The following is a 14,671-nucleotide window of genomic DNA, read 5'->3' on the forward strand; positions in this document are numbered from 1 at the left end:
TAAAGTAAAAAAATATATAGTCCTGGATAACCCCTTTAATATACAGCTCATTTTCAGCCAGAAAAATCTGCGCTTCCGCCCTGTGTGCGTGCCAGTAAGCTTTCCTGGATGTCTGAACCCCAGCGCATTTACCATGTCTATTACCCTGGCAGTTGCACCCTACATAGATGAGCACAGGCATAAAATAAGTGTGAAATCTGGGCCAACATCTGCAGACTATTACGGACCATTCCTAGTCCTGCTCCCTGCTGAGGGTGGTGGCAATGCCAGGTTCCCATACAAGCTGTCTACTTCCAAGGCTAAGTTAACACTAAGCGTTTTTGCTGTGCTTTTTTTGCTAATTTCAGTTGTGTTTTTCACTACTAGAAAAGCCTATAAGATTTCGGAAATCTCATGCACACACATTCTTTTATTGTCATAAGTATTTTGTGCTTTGCATGTTTTTTCGGAGCATGTCACTTCTTTCAGCGTTTTTCACCCATTGAAAGCAACAGGTAATGAAAAAAAAACAAGTACAGCAGTGTATGAAACCCATTTGTTTTTGTGATTTTTCCAGGTTTACCATCTTGCCTTGGTCACCTGAGATGGCAGTTCGGATTAATATAGCTTAATTAAATTAGTGATGGATGAAAAATAGTGATGAGCGAGCATACTCGTTGCTCGGATTTTCCCGAGCATGCTCGGGAGTCCTCCGAGTATTTTGGTGGCATGCTCAGAGATTTACTTTTCGTCACCTCAGCTGCATGATTTGCAACTGCTAGACAGCCTGAATACATGTGAGGAATGCCTGTTTGTAGGGAATTTCCACATGTACTCAGGTTGTCCAGCAGCCGCAAATCATGCAGCAGAGGTGACGTATACTCAGGGGTGGGATTCAGCCGGTACGACCCGGTACGGGGCAGCCGTTTACTAAAATTTCTATCTGCCAGCGTTCCGGTAATTGAAAAATGGTTACCACGCCCCCGGACCGCCTCTGGTAAGTTGCTGTGTGGTCGCTGGAGAGCTGTCACACAGACAGCTCTCTCCAGCGACCAAGCGACTTCGGCATCGCTGAAACTGTCTTCAGCGATGCCGAAGTCCCCATGTAAAAAAAAAAAAAACACTACATACGCACCTTCTGTCGTCCTTCATGTCCCTCGGCGCTTGCCGCACTGACTGTGTCTCAGCGCCGGCCGGCCGTAACAGCGGTGCCCAGCGGTGAACCGCTGTTACTGCAGGTTCACCGCTGGGCTCTGCTTTACGACCGGACGGCGCTGAGACAGTCAGTACGGCAAGCTCCAGGGGACGTGACCGACAACAGACGGTGAGTATGTAGTGTTTTTTTTTTTTTACTTTTAGGAGGGGGCAGAACGCTGGACACAGGAGGGGGCAGAACGCTGGACACAGGAGGGGGGCAGAACGCTGGACACAGGAGGGGGGCAGAACGCTGGACACAGGAGGGGGCAGAGCGCTGGACACAGGAGGGGGCAGAACGCTGGACACAGGAGGGGGCAGAGCGCTGGACACAGGAGGGGGCAGAACGCTGGACACAGGGGGGGCAGAACGCTGGACACAGGAGGGGGCAGAACGCTGGACACAGGAGGGGGGCAGAACGCTGGACACAGGAGGGGGGCAGAACGCTGGACACAGGAGGGGGCAGAGCGCTGGACACAGGAGGGGGCAGAACGCTGGACACAGGAGGGGGCAGAGCGCTGGACACAGGAGGGGGCAGAACGCTGGACACAGGAGGGGGGCAGAACGCTGGACACAGGAGGGGGGCAGAACGCTGGACACAGGAGGGGGCAGAACGCTGGACACAGGAGGGGGGCAGAACGCTGGACACAGGAGGGGGGCAGAACGCTGGACACAGGAGGGGGCAGAACGCTGGACACAGGAGGGGGCAGAACGCTGGACACAGGAGGGGGCAGAACGCTGGACACAGGAGGGGGCAGAACGCTGGACACAGGAGGGGGCAGAACGCTGGACACGGGGGCAGAGCGCTGGACACGGGGGCAGAAAGCTGGACACGGGGGCAGAAAGCTGGACACGGGGGCAGAAAGCTGGACACGGGGGCAGAAAGCTGGACACGGGGGCAGAAAGCTGGACACGGGGGCAGAAAGCTGGACACGGGGGCAGAAAGGTGAAACGGCATGATTGGAGACACGGGGCAGGATGACAGACATGGCGGCATGACTGGAGACACTGGGGCATGACTGGAGACACTGGGGCAGGAATGGAAACAGATGGGGCAGAATTGAGACACAGGGGGCATGATTGCAGAAATGGGGGCCTGATTGGAGACGGGGCAGAATGGTGATACGGGCATGATTGGAGACACTGGAGGCAGGATTGGAGACAGATGGGGCAGGATCATGGGGCAGGATGGATACGATGGAGACAGATGGGGCAGGATGGGGAGATCATATGGTGCAGAAAGGATACTCATGAGGGCAGGATGGGAGAACATATGGCTGACGCCAGGAATGAGACACACGGGGGCCAGTATGGGGAATATTATTACCATAGGGACTAATTAAGGGATATTATTACTGCAGTGATGTATTTATTTTTTGAGGACACTGTTTTAAATGAGGGGGCGGTCCTGTTACTGTGTAGAGTGACACTATGTCGCCTCTTTTTCTTTATGCGGTGTAATGTAGAAGTTCGGAAAAATTAAGTAATGTGTTCTACAAGCGGAGCGCGAGATAACTCTGTTATTTCCTGCAGAGACGAGTCCTGGCTGGAAGACATGATGGCGGTCTGTGCTGGATGAAAGATGAAGGACTTAACCTAGAGACGTCACTGGTAAGTCAGTGTTACCTATACACTGACACTATACACTGTATACTATATACAGAGCTCCTGTGTATAATCTCACTAGTGATCACTGTATTACCTCTACACAGACACTGCATACTAAGTACAGATCTCCTGTGTATAATGGCACTTATGGTGATAGTGTGGTGCTTTTTTTTTATTACTGATCAGAATTGTAGTATTCAGTCACTATGTGGTGGTAATATGTGGTCTGGACATGGTGTTGCGGTATTTGTCCCTTGTATGTGATATTATTCGATCACTGTGGTGGTAATATGTCATCTGGTCATGGTGTAGCGGTATTTGTTCTTTATATGTGATATTATTCGATCACTGTGGTGGTAATATGTCATCTGGTCATGGTGTAGCGGTATTTGTTCTTTGTATGTGATATTATTCGATCACTGTGGTGGTAATATGTCATCTGGTCATGGTGTAGCGGTATTTGTTCTTTTTATGTGATATTATTGGTCATTTTAAAAATTGAAAAATAAATAAAAATATACCTAAATTGTATTGCATATTTTAACAAATATTTAATAGGTTACAGCAGAGTAGGGCCTCACCAAAAGAGTCTACCGTGTTATGGTGGCGGCTTACAAAATCTTTTGGCCAAAACAAAAGCTGCCGGCTAGATGTGTGATCTGGTGATGGGAACGGTTAGGGTATGTGTCCACGTTAAGTAAACGCTGCGTGTTTGACGCTGCGTGGGGCCACAGCGTCAAACACGCAGCGTCCAGATGTTCCAGCATAGTGAAGGGGATTTTATGAAATCCCGTCTCCACTATGCGTGGTAACACGCACCCGGCGGCCCTGCGACTCCGGACATGTGGCGCTTCTTTTAAGATCGCAGCATGTCCGTGTTCCTTGCGGCAGTCTTTGAATGACTTTAATACCGTATGTCACAACGTATTCTTGTCATTAAGGGAGACAAACTGCTTCCAAAAATATGAATCGTGCCACTGGGCGTGGCTTATTAGTATGGGCGGGGTTATTGAAAATGGGCGTGGCCAAAATTCCGGCCGCCGCGACTTAGAGGACCTGTTGTTAAAAATTTGAATCCCACCCCTGCGTATACTAAATCTCCAATCACGCCAAAATACTCGGAGGACAACCGAGCATGCTCGGGAAATCCCGAGCAACAAGTATACTCGCTCATCACTAGTGAAAAAGTAAACATTGGCCTACAAAGGTGTGGGATTGAACAATGCCTGTGGCTGACCAAGGTGTAACATTGCACAATGTGTGAGCAACTCAATGGCAGACCAAAGTGTGAAAGTTAAACAGTGTCCTACAAACGCATTGCACTGCCAGTGTATTAGGTAAATTATTCCAGACCAATTCACTTCCCTCAGCTGTTACATTTGTACGTGTATTTTTTCATGAATGTATGTCTTATATTGGTGACCTGTGTTCATGCTTCTGTGGTGGAAGCAAAACTGAGCTTTGAGATCCTGGAAAACGCATCAAAAATGCACCAAAATATACGTTTTTGATGCTGCTTCTTTTGTGCCAAGAGTGCAGGTTTTTTCTGCAGAAAGAAACACAACAAAAATGCCCAGTGTGAACTTAGTCCAATAGCTCCGTCATAACAGCTGCTGCTTAGTCTGCTGGTTCAGCAATTGCAAACAGACAAAAATATGCGCATGGGGCGAAATATCAGTGCATCGTATCCAGCCTGGATTATGCCATACACTTTTTGGTGCAAATAAGAAGACTCCTATTTTCTCACTGGGAGGCCCACAGCTGAATTATTGTAGTCTATTCTTTGAACAACAGATGTCACTGTTATCAGCTCCAAGATAAAGCAGAGGCTTCGTCGCTCTCCTGCCGGCCATGGTGAGGTTTGATGATTCCAGTCTCTGAAGAGGTTCAATGCTTGCTGCTAGTCCCACGTTAGGTTTCACATTCTTTTGAAGAATAAAATAGAAACGAGAAAAACTGCAGAATTTTCACAATCCTCAATATGACACATTGGCACTTACACTCCTTATTTTTTTATTTTTGTGATTACCTTTTCCGACCTGCAGTAGGAGAATTTTGCAGTGAATTTCTTGATGGCTCAATCTCTACTTTCCCACCTCTCAGCACATGATCAAGTCTGAACGCTAATGGACACTGATCAGACTGCTGGTGGGAACCAGATGTATTGGTTAATATATTGCTTCTCAAGCTACAAAGCCACCAGCTCCCTGGGCAGCTGTGTGAGGCTCACCAGCTTTCGTGGCTCTTTATCTGTCCACCTGTAAGTCTTTCTGACTTTCTTAGCAGCCAGATGGCCTCTGTGTCCGCTCAGACTAGTGTCATTCCTTGGCCTCTTTACCCAGGCCACTGGCACGTTCTGCCACATTTCACAGCTGCTGGTTACACTCAGACCTCTCTGCCCAGTCTCATATGTACTCATGCACACACAGAGGCAGAACACTAATATTTATGGATAAAAAGTAGGGTTGAGCGAAACGGGTCGATCATTTTCAAAAGTCGCCGACTTTTGGCTAAGTCGGCGTCTCATGAAACCCGATCCGACCCCTGTGCTTGTCGGCCATGCGGTACGCGACTTTCGCGCCAAAGTCGCGTTTCAATGACGCGAAAAGCGCCATTTCTCAGCCAATGAAGGTGAACGCAGAGTGTGGGCAGCGTGATGACATAGATCCTGGTCCCCACCATCTTAGAGAAGGGCATTGCAGTGATTGGCTTGCTGTCTGCGGCGTCACAGGGGCTATAAAGGGGCGTTCCCGCCGACCGCCATCTTACTGCTGCTGATCTGAGCTTAGGGACAGGTTGCTGCCGCTTCGTCAGAAGCAGGGAGAGCGTTAGGCAGGGTCCACTAACCACCAAACCGCTTGTGCTGCAGCGATTTCCACTGTCCAACACCACCTTCGGTGTGCAGGGACTGTGGAAGCTATTTTATTTTTTTTTTCCCCTCAGCGCTGTAGCTCATTGGGCTGCCCTAGAAGGCTCCGTGATAGCTGTATTGCTGTGTGTACGCCACTGTGGAAACCAACTGCTTTTTTCAAAGCACATATCCTCTTGTTCCTTCCTTTCTGCACAGCTATCTTTTTTGTTTGTCCACACTTTTTATTTAATTTGTGCATCAGTCCACTCCTATTGCTGCCTGCCATACCTGGCTTACATTACTGCAGGGAGATAGTAATTGTAAGACAGTTTTTTTTTTTTTTTTTTTGTGGGAGATTAAGATTGGCATTTCTGCTACAGTGCCATCCCTGTGTGTGCCATCTCTCACTGAGTGGGCCATAGAAAGCCTATTTATTTTTTCCGTGATTTGTGTTCTAAATTCTACCTCAACACAAAAACACTACATCAATCAGTGGGAGAAAAATATTGGCCTCAGTCAGGGCTTGTGTGCCACTGCTGTGTGTGCTATCTCTCATTCAGTGGGCTATAGCAAGCCTATTTTTTTTTTTTTTTAATATTATTTGGTTTCTAAAGTCTCCCTGAAAAAAAAAAAAAAACCTAAAAAAACAGTGGGAGAGTAATATTGCCCTTTCAGCTTGTGTGCCAGTCTTGACTCCTGGGTGTGCCACCTCTCTCCCTCTCATTCAGTGGGCCATAGAAAGCCTATTTATTTTTTTTTTTAAATATTATTGGGTTTCTAAAGTCTCCCTTAAAAAACAAAAAATACATAAAAAAACAGTGGGAGAGTAATATTGCCCTTTCAGCTTGTGTGCCAGTCTTGACTCCTGGGTGTGCCACCTCTCTCTCTCATTCAGTGGGCCATAGAAAGGCTATTTTTTTTTTGGTTTTTTTAATATTATTTGGTTTCTAAAGTCTCCCTGAAAAAAAAAAAAAAAACATACAAAAAACAGTGGGAGAGTAATATTGCCCTTTCAGCTTGTGTGCCAGTCTTGACTCCTGGGTGTGCCACCTCTCTCCCTTTCATTCAGTGGGCCATAGAAAGCCTATTTATTTTTTTTTTTTAAATATTATTGGGTTTCTAAAGTCTCCCTTAAAAAACAAAAAATACATAAAAAAAACAGTGGGAGAGTAATATTGCCCTTTCAGCTTGTGTGCCAGTCTTGACTCCTGGGTGTGCCACCTCTCTCTCTCATTCAGTGGGCCATAGAAAGGCTATTTTTTTTTTGGTTTTTTTAATATTATTTGGTTTCTAAAGTCTCCCTGAAAAAAAAAAAAAAACATACAAAAAACAGTGGGAGAGTAATATTGCCCTTTCAGCTTGTGTGCCAGTCTTGACTCCTGGGTGTGCCACCTCTCTCCCTTTCATTCAGTGGGCCATAGAAAGCCTATTTATTTTTTTTTTTAAATATTATTGGGTTTCTAAAGTCTCCCTTAAAAAACAAAAAATACATAAAAAAACAGTGGGAGAGTAATATTGCCCTTTCAGCTTGTGTGCCAGTCTTGACTCCTGGGTGTGCCACCTCTCTCTCTCATTCAGTGGGCCATAGAAAGGCTATTTTTTTTTTTGTTTTTTTAATATTATTTGGTTTCTAAAGTCTCCCTGAAAAAAAAAAAAAAACATACAAAAAACAGTGGGAGAGTAATATTGCCCTTTCAGCTTGTGTGCCAGTCTTGACTCCTGGGTGTGCCACCACTCTCCCTTTCATTCAGTGGGCCATAGAAAGCCTATTTATTTATTTTTTTAAATATTATTGGGTTTCTAAAGTCTCCCTTAAAAAACAAAAAATACATAAAAAAACAGTGGGAGAGTAATATTGCCCTTTCAGCTTGTGTGCCAGTCTTGACTCCTGGGTGTGCCACCTCTCTCCCTTTCATTCAGTGGGCCATAGAAAGCCTATTTATTTTTTTTTTAAATATTATTGGGTTTCTAAAGTCTCCCTTAAAAAACAAAAAATACATAAAAAAACAGTGGGAGAGTAATATTGCCCTTTCAGCTTGTGTGCCAGTCTTGACTCCTGGGTGTGCCACCTCTCTCTCTCATTCAGTGGGCCATAGAAAGGCTATTTTTTTTTTGGTTTTTTTAATATTATTTGGTTTCTAAAGTCTCCCTGAAAAAAAAAAAAAAACATACAAAAAACAGTGGGAGAGTAATATTGCCCTTTCAGCTTGTGTGCCAGTCTTGACTCCTGGGTGTGCCACCTCTCTCCCTCTCATTCAGTGGGCCATAGAAAGCCTATTTATTTTTTTTTTTAAATATTATTGGGTTTCTAAAGTCTCCCTTAAAAAACAAAAAATACATAAAAAAACAGTGGGAGAGTAATATTGCCCTTTCAGCTTGTGTGCCAGTCTTGACTCCTGGGTGTGCCACCTCTCTCTCATTCAGTGGGCCATAGAAAGCATTTTTTTTTTTTTTCCTTGATTTGTGTTCTAAAATCTACCTCAACACAAAAACACTACATCAATCAGTGGGAGAAAAATATTGGCCTCAGTCAGGGCTTGTGTGCCACTGCTGTGTGTGCTATCTCTCATTCAGTGGGCTATAGAAAGCCTATTTATTTATTTATTTTTTTTCTTATTATTTGGTTTCTAAAGTCTCCCTGAAAAAAAAAAATAAAAAATAAAAAAACAGTGGGAGAGTAATATTGCCCTTTCAGCTTGTGTGCCAGTCTCGACTCCTGGGTGTGCCACCTCTCTCTCTCATTCAGTGGGCCATAGAAAGGCTATTTTTTTTTGTGGTTTTTTTAATATTATTTGGTTTCTAAAGTCTCCCTGAAATAAAAAAAAAACTTAAAAAAACAGTGGGAGAGTAATATTGCCCTTTCAGCTTGTGCGCCAGTCTTGACTCCTGGGTGTGCCACCTCTCTCTCTCTAATTGTGGGCCATAGAAAGCCTATTTTTTTTTTTTTTTAAATATTATTGGGTTTCTAAAGTCTCCCTTAAAAAACAAAAAATACATAAAAAAACAGTGGGAGAGTAATATTGCCCTTTCAGCTTGTGTGCCAGTCTTGACTCCTGGGTGTGCCACCTCTCTCTCATTCAGTGGGCCATAGAAAGCATTTTTTTTTTTCCTTGATTTGTGTTCTAAAATCTACCTCAACACAAAAACACTACATCAATCAGTGGGAGAAAAATATTGGCCTCAGTCAGGGCTTGTGTGCCACTGCTGTGTGTGCTATCTCTCATTCAGTGGGCTATAGAAAGCCTATTTATTTATTTATTTTTTTCTTATTATTTGGTTTCTAAAGTCTCCCTGAAAAAAAAAAACAAAACATAAAAAAACAGTGGGAGAGTAATATTGCCCTTTCAGCTTGTGTGCCAGTCTTGACTCCTGGGTGTGCCACCTCTCTCTCTCATTCAGTGGGCCATAGAAAGGCTATTTTTTTTTTTTTTGTTTTTTTAATATTATTTGGTTTCTAAAGTCTCCCTGAAAAAAAAAAAAAAAACATAAAAAAACAGTGGGAGAGTAATATTGCCCTTTCAGCTTGTGTGCCAGTCTTGACTCCTGGGTGTGCCACCTCTCTCCCTTTCATTCAGTGGGCCATAGAAAGCCTTTTTTTGTTTTTTTTTTAAATATTATTGGGTTTCTAAAGTCTCCCTTAAAAAACAAAAAATAAATAAAAAAACAGTGGGAGAGTAATATTGCCCTTTCAGCTTGTGTGCCAGTCTTGACTCCTGGGTGTGCCACCTCTCTCTCATTCAGTGGGCCATAGAAAGCATTTTTTTTTTTTTTCCTTGATTTGTGTTCTAAAATCTACCTCAACACAAAAACACTACATCAATCAGTGGGAGAAAAATATTGGCCTCAGTCAGGGCTTGTGTGCCACTGCTGTGTGTGCTATCTCTCATTCAGTGGGCTATAGAAAGCCTATTTATTTATTTATTTTTTTTCTTATTATTTGGTTTCTAAAGTCTCCCTGAAAAAAAAAAATAAAAAATAAAAAAACAGTGGGAGAGTAATATTGCCCTTTCAGCTTGTGTGCCAGTCTTGACTCCTGGGTGTGCCACCTCTCTCTCTCATTCAGTGGGCCATAGAAAGGCTATTTTTTTGTGTGTTTTTTTTAATATTATTTGGTTTCTAAAGTCTCCCTGAAATAAAAAAAAAACTTAAAAAAACAGTGGGAGAGTAATATTGCCCTTTCAGCTTGTGCGCCAGTCTTGACTCCTGGGTGTGCCACCTCTCTCTCTCTAATTGTGGGCCATAGAAAGCCTTTTTTTTTTTTTTTAATATTATTTGGTTTCTAAAGTCTCCCTGAGGAAAAAAAAAAAAAAAATTAGGTGGGAGATTAATATTGACATTAGTGCTTGAGTGACAGTCCTGCGTGTGTGTCATCTCTGTGATTTTGTGCCACAGAAAACAGAGTGTGTAACATTGTGCCTGATTTTCCTTGTGGTCTCACCAACCTGTTAAGGGATATTGAAATCATACTGAAGTTATAGCTCACCGTGTAAGTTGTTTGACAGCAACAAATAAAGTTACTTTGGTTAAGATTTTAAAACAATGAGGAAGTCTGGTGCAAGAGGTCGTCGTGGGCGTTCATTGTCAGCTGGTAATGATGGTAGTGGTAGTGGAGCATCAGGTGGTCGTGGGGATAAAAATATTCCACCTAAGTCTGGAGCTGTGGAGCCAGTTTCGTCGTCAGGCTACACAAGGCCTCGAACGCTCTCTTTTCTGGGAGTAGGAAAACCGCTTTTAAAGGCGGAGCAGCAACAGCAAGTTTTGGCTTACATTGCAGACTCAGCCTCTAGCTCTTTTGCCTCCTCTTCCGAAACTGGTAAATGTAAAAGCAGCGCGTCGCTTGTGGATGTTCACGGTCAGGGACAAGTCGCTTCCTTGTCCTCCTCAGCAAAAACTACAACAAGAGAGAAGGATGCAGCAGGCGACACAACGGGTCACTCCATGGAGCTCTTTACACATACCGTCCCTGGCTTAGAAAGTGAAACATTTAACAGGCCATGCCCATTACAAGTATATTCTGACATGGAGTGCACTGATGCACAGCCACAGCCAGAGTACTATGCTGCTCCTTTGACTCAGACCACCACATTGCCCTCTCAGGGTACAGATCCACAATCAGACCCTGATGAGACTATGTTGCCCCGCCACGAACGCTATACCACCGACCGACACAGTGACACAGACGAAGTTGCACACGAGCTCGAAGAGGAGGTAATAGATGACCCAGTTATTGACCCCGATTGGCAGCCATTGGGGGAACAGGGTGCAGGCGGCAGTAGTTCAGAAGCGGAGGTGGAGGAGGGGCCGCAGCAGGCATCAACATCGCAACAGGTTCCATCTGCCGGGCCCGTATCTGGCCCAAAACGCGTGTCAAAGCCAAAACCTGTTGGAGGACAGCGTGGCCATCCGGTTAAAGCTCAGTCTGCAATCCCTGAAAAGGGATCCGAGTCTAGGAAGAGTGCAGTCTGGCATTTTTTTAAACAACATCCAACTGATCAGCGCAAAGTCATCTGTCAAAAATGTTCAACTAGCTTAAGCAGAGGTCAGAATCTGAAAAGTCTAAATACTAGTTGCATGCATAGACACTTAACCACCATGCATTTTCAAGCCTGGACTAACTACCAAACGTCCCTTAAGGTTGTAGCACCCTCGGCCAATGAAGCTAGTCAGCAACGCAACATCCCTTCCGTCACTGTAAGGCCACCATTTTCCGCACCACCGGCAGTATCTGTGCAGGTTTCTTTGCCAGCCAAAAGCAGTCAGGGTCAGGGAACCACCAGTTTTGTAGGAGGAAATATTGCATCTAGGGCACCGGCGGAAACAATACCGTCTCCAACCGTCTCTCAGTCTGCCATGTACACCGGCACACCCGAAAGTTCCACGATCTCCAGCTCTCCAGTCCAGCTCACCCTACATGAGACTCTGGTTAGAAAAAGGAAGTACTTATCCTCGCATCCGCGTACACAGGGTTTTAACGCCCACATAGCTAGACTAATCTCGTTAGAGATGATGCCCTACCGGTTAGTTGAAAGCGAAGCTTTCAAAGCCCTGATGGAGTACGCTGAACCACGATACGAGCTACCCAGTCGACACTTTTTTTCCAGAAAAGCCATCCCAGCCCTGCACCAGCATGTTAAACAGCGCATCGTCCATGCACTCAGGCAATCTGTGAGTACAAAGGTGCACCTGACTACAGATGCATGGACCAGTAGGCATGGCCAGGGACGTTATGTGTCCATCACGGCACACTGGGTGAATGTGGTGGATGCAGGGTCCACAGGCGACATCAATTTAGGGACAGTTGTGCCTAGCCCACGGTCTAGGAAACAGTTGGCTGTAGGCGTTCGCACCCCCTCCTCCTCCTCCTCCTCGTCCTCCTGCAGAAGCTACAGCTCTTCCACAGAACGCAGTCTGCCAACCACTCCATCGGCAGATGACACTGTTGCACACCAGTTGTCCCATTATGGGCCAGCTACTGCCAAGCGTCAGCAGGCTGTATTGGCTATGAAGTGTTTGGGCGACAACAGACACACCGCGGAAGTTTTATCCGAGTTCTTGCAACAAGAAACGCAGTCGTGGCTGGGCACAGTAGATCTTGAGGCAGGCAAGGTAGTGAGTGATAACGGAAGGAATTTCATGGCTGCCATCTCCCTTTCCCAACTGAAACACATTCCTTGCCTGGCTCACACCTTAAACCTGGTGGTGCAGTGCTTATTGAAAACTTATCCTGGGTTCTCCGACCTGCTCCTCAAAGTGCGTGCACTTTGCTCACATATCCGACGTTCGCCTGTACACGCCAGCCGTATGCAGACCTATCAGCGGTCTTTGAACCTTCCCCAGCATCGCCTAATCATAGACGTTGCAACAAGGTGGAACTCAACACTGCACATGCTTCAGAGACTGTGCGAACAGAGGCGTGCTGTTATTTATTTGTGGGAGGATACACGGGCAGGCAGTAGGATGGCAGACATGGAGTTGTCAGGTGTGCAGTGGTCTAAGATACAAGACATGTGTCAAGTCCTTCAGTGTTTTGAGGAATGCACACGGCTGGTTAGTGCAGACAACGCCGTAATAAGCATGAGCATCCCCCTAATGCGTCTGCTGATGCAAAGTTTGACGCACATAAAGGAGCAGGCGTCTGCACCAGAGGAAGAGGAAAGCCTTGATGACAGTCAGCCATTGTCTGGTCAGGGCAGTGTACAGGACGAGGTAGCGGGCGAAGAGGAGGTGGAGGACGAGGAGGATGATGGGGATGAGTATATTTTTAATGCCGAACCTTTCCCGGGGGCACAGGAAATTGGTTGCGTGTCACGCCCGGGTTCTGGTTTTTTGAGGGACACAAGTGACGTAGATTTGCCTGCAACTGCCCCTCAACCAATCACAACCGGAGATTTGACAACTGGAACTTTGGCCCACATGGCGGATTATGCCTTACGTATCCTAAAAAGGGACACACGCATTACGAAAATGATGAACGATGACGATTACTGGTTGGCCTGCCTCCTTGATCCACGCTATAAAGGCAAATTGCAAAATATTATGCCACATGAGAACTTGGAACTAATATTAGCAACCAAACAATCAACTCTTGTTGACCGTTTGCTTCAGGCATTCCCAGCACACAGCGCACGTGATCGTTCTCACACGAGCTCCAGGGGGCAGCAGACTAGGAGTGTTAGGGGTGCACACATCAGAAGTGGCGTTGGACAGAGGGGTTTTCTGACCAGGTTGTGGAGTGATTTTGCTATGACCGCAGACAGGACAGGTACTGCTGCATCAATTGAAAGTGACAGGAGACAACATTTGTCCAGTATGGTTACTAACTATTTTTCATCCCTTATCGATGTTCTCCCTCAACCGTCATTCCCATTTGATTACTGGGCCTCCAAATTAGACACCTGGCCAGAATTGGCAGAATATGCATTGCAGGAGCTTGCTTGCCCGGCAGCAAGTGTCCTATCAGAAAGAGTATTCAGTGCTGCAGGTTCAATATTAACCGAAAAAAGGACTCGTCTGGCTACCCAAAATGTTGACAATCTAACATTCATTAAAATGAACCACAACTGGATTTCGAAATCTTTTGCCCCACCTTGCCCGGCCGACACCTAGCTTTCCTATGAAAAGCTCTTGCCTGTGAATTACTTTTCTAATGTCTAATTTGCTGCAGCTGATTGTACAGCATATGACATGTTTACACCTCCCTAAATGGCAAAACTCCCCACACGGGGCCGTGGTATCGCGACTTGGCGCAAGCACCCGTGAGACTGCTGTTTGTCTGAAGAGGTGGGTGTGCTCGCTTTTGGTTGACGGCATTGCTACTGGGTCCCTCATAGTACAATGTAGTGTCTCTGGCGGTGGTGGTGCGCACCCAACGTCAGACACACCGTTGTAACATGAGGGGCCCTGGGGCGGTCCCGCCGGCCTCAAGAGAGTTCCCCCCTACCCCAGCTCAAAATGTGCTCTACCACGTGCAAAATTATGTCGCACAGCTCCACCAATCTTTAGTCTATTCGCTGACATCATTCAATGTCTGGCACTGACAATACAAATTTGTAGACATCTATGATGCAACTTAAAGTAGTCTGTGTCTGTGTCCTATATTGGCACCATTAAATAGTTACTGCCAAATTACTATGTCAGAAACTCAGCAGATGAGCCCACCCCTGTACCTAAGTATGCCACCTTTTTTTTTGTTTTGGTTGTTTTGCGAGACATTAACATCTATTTATATTTTGGGAGTACTGGGACAGACACTCCTTGCACTACTCCTCCACTCACCACCAAGCTGCCCGTGTATCCATGTAACCGCTGTAAAACTGCCATGAGCCTATTGTTTGTTATTTTAGGCCTTTGAAGCCTGTCTGCGGTCCCTCCTTCCACTAGTCCTCCACTGACCAGACCACTGCTGCCCGTGTACCCCTGGAACCAATTATAAAGTGCCTACAGCCAGCCCATTTTTTTATGTTAGGCCTTTGAAGCCTGTCTGCGGTCCCTCCTTCCACTAGTCCTCCACTGGCCAGACCACTGCTGCCCGTGTACCCC

Source organism: Ranitomeya variabilis, chromosome 1 (assembly GCF_051348905.1).
Source record: "Ranitomeya variabilis isolate aRanVar5 chromosome 1, aRanVar5.hap1, whole genome shotgun sequence".
Taxonomy (NCBI): Eukaryota; Metazoa; Chordata; class Amphibia; order Anura; family Dendrobatidae; genus Ranitomeya; species Ranitomeya variabilis.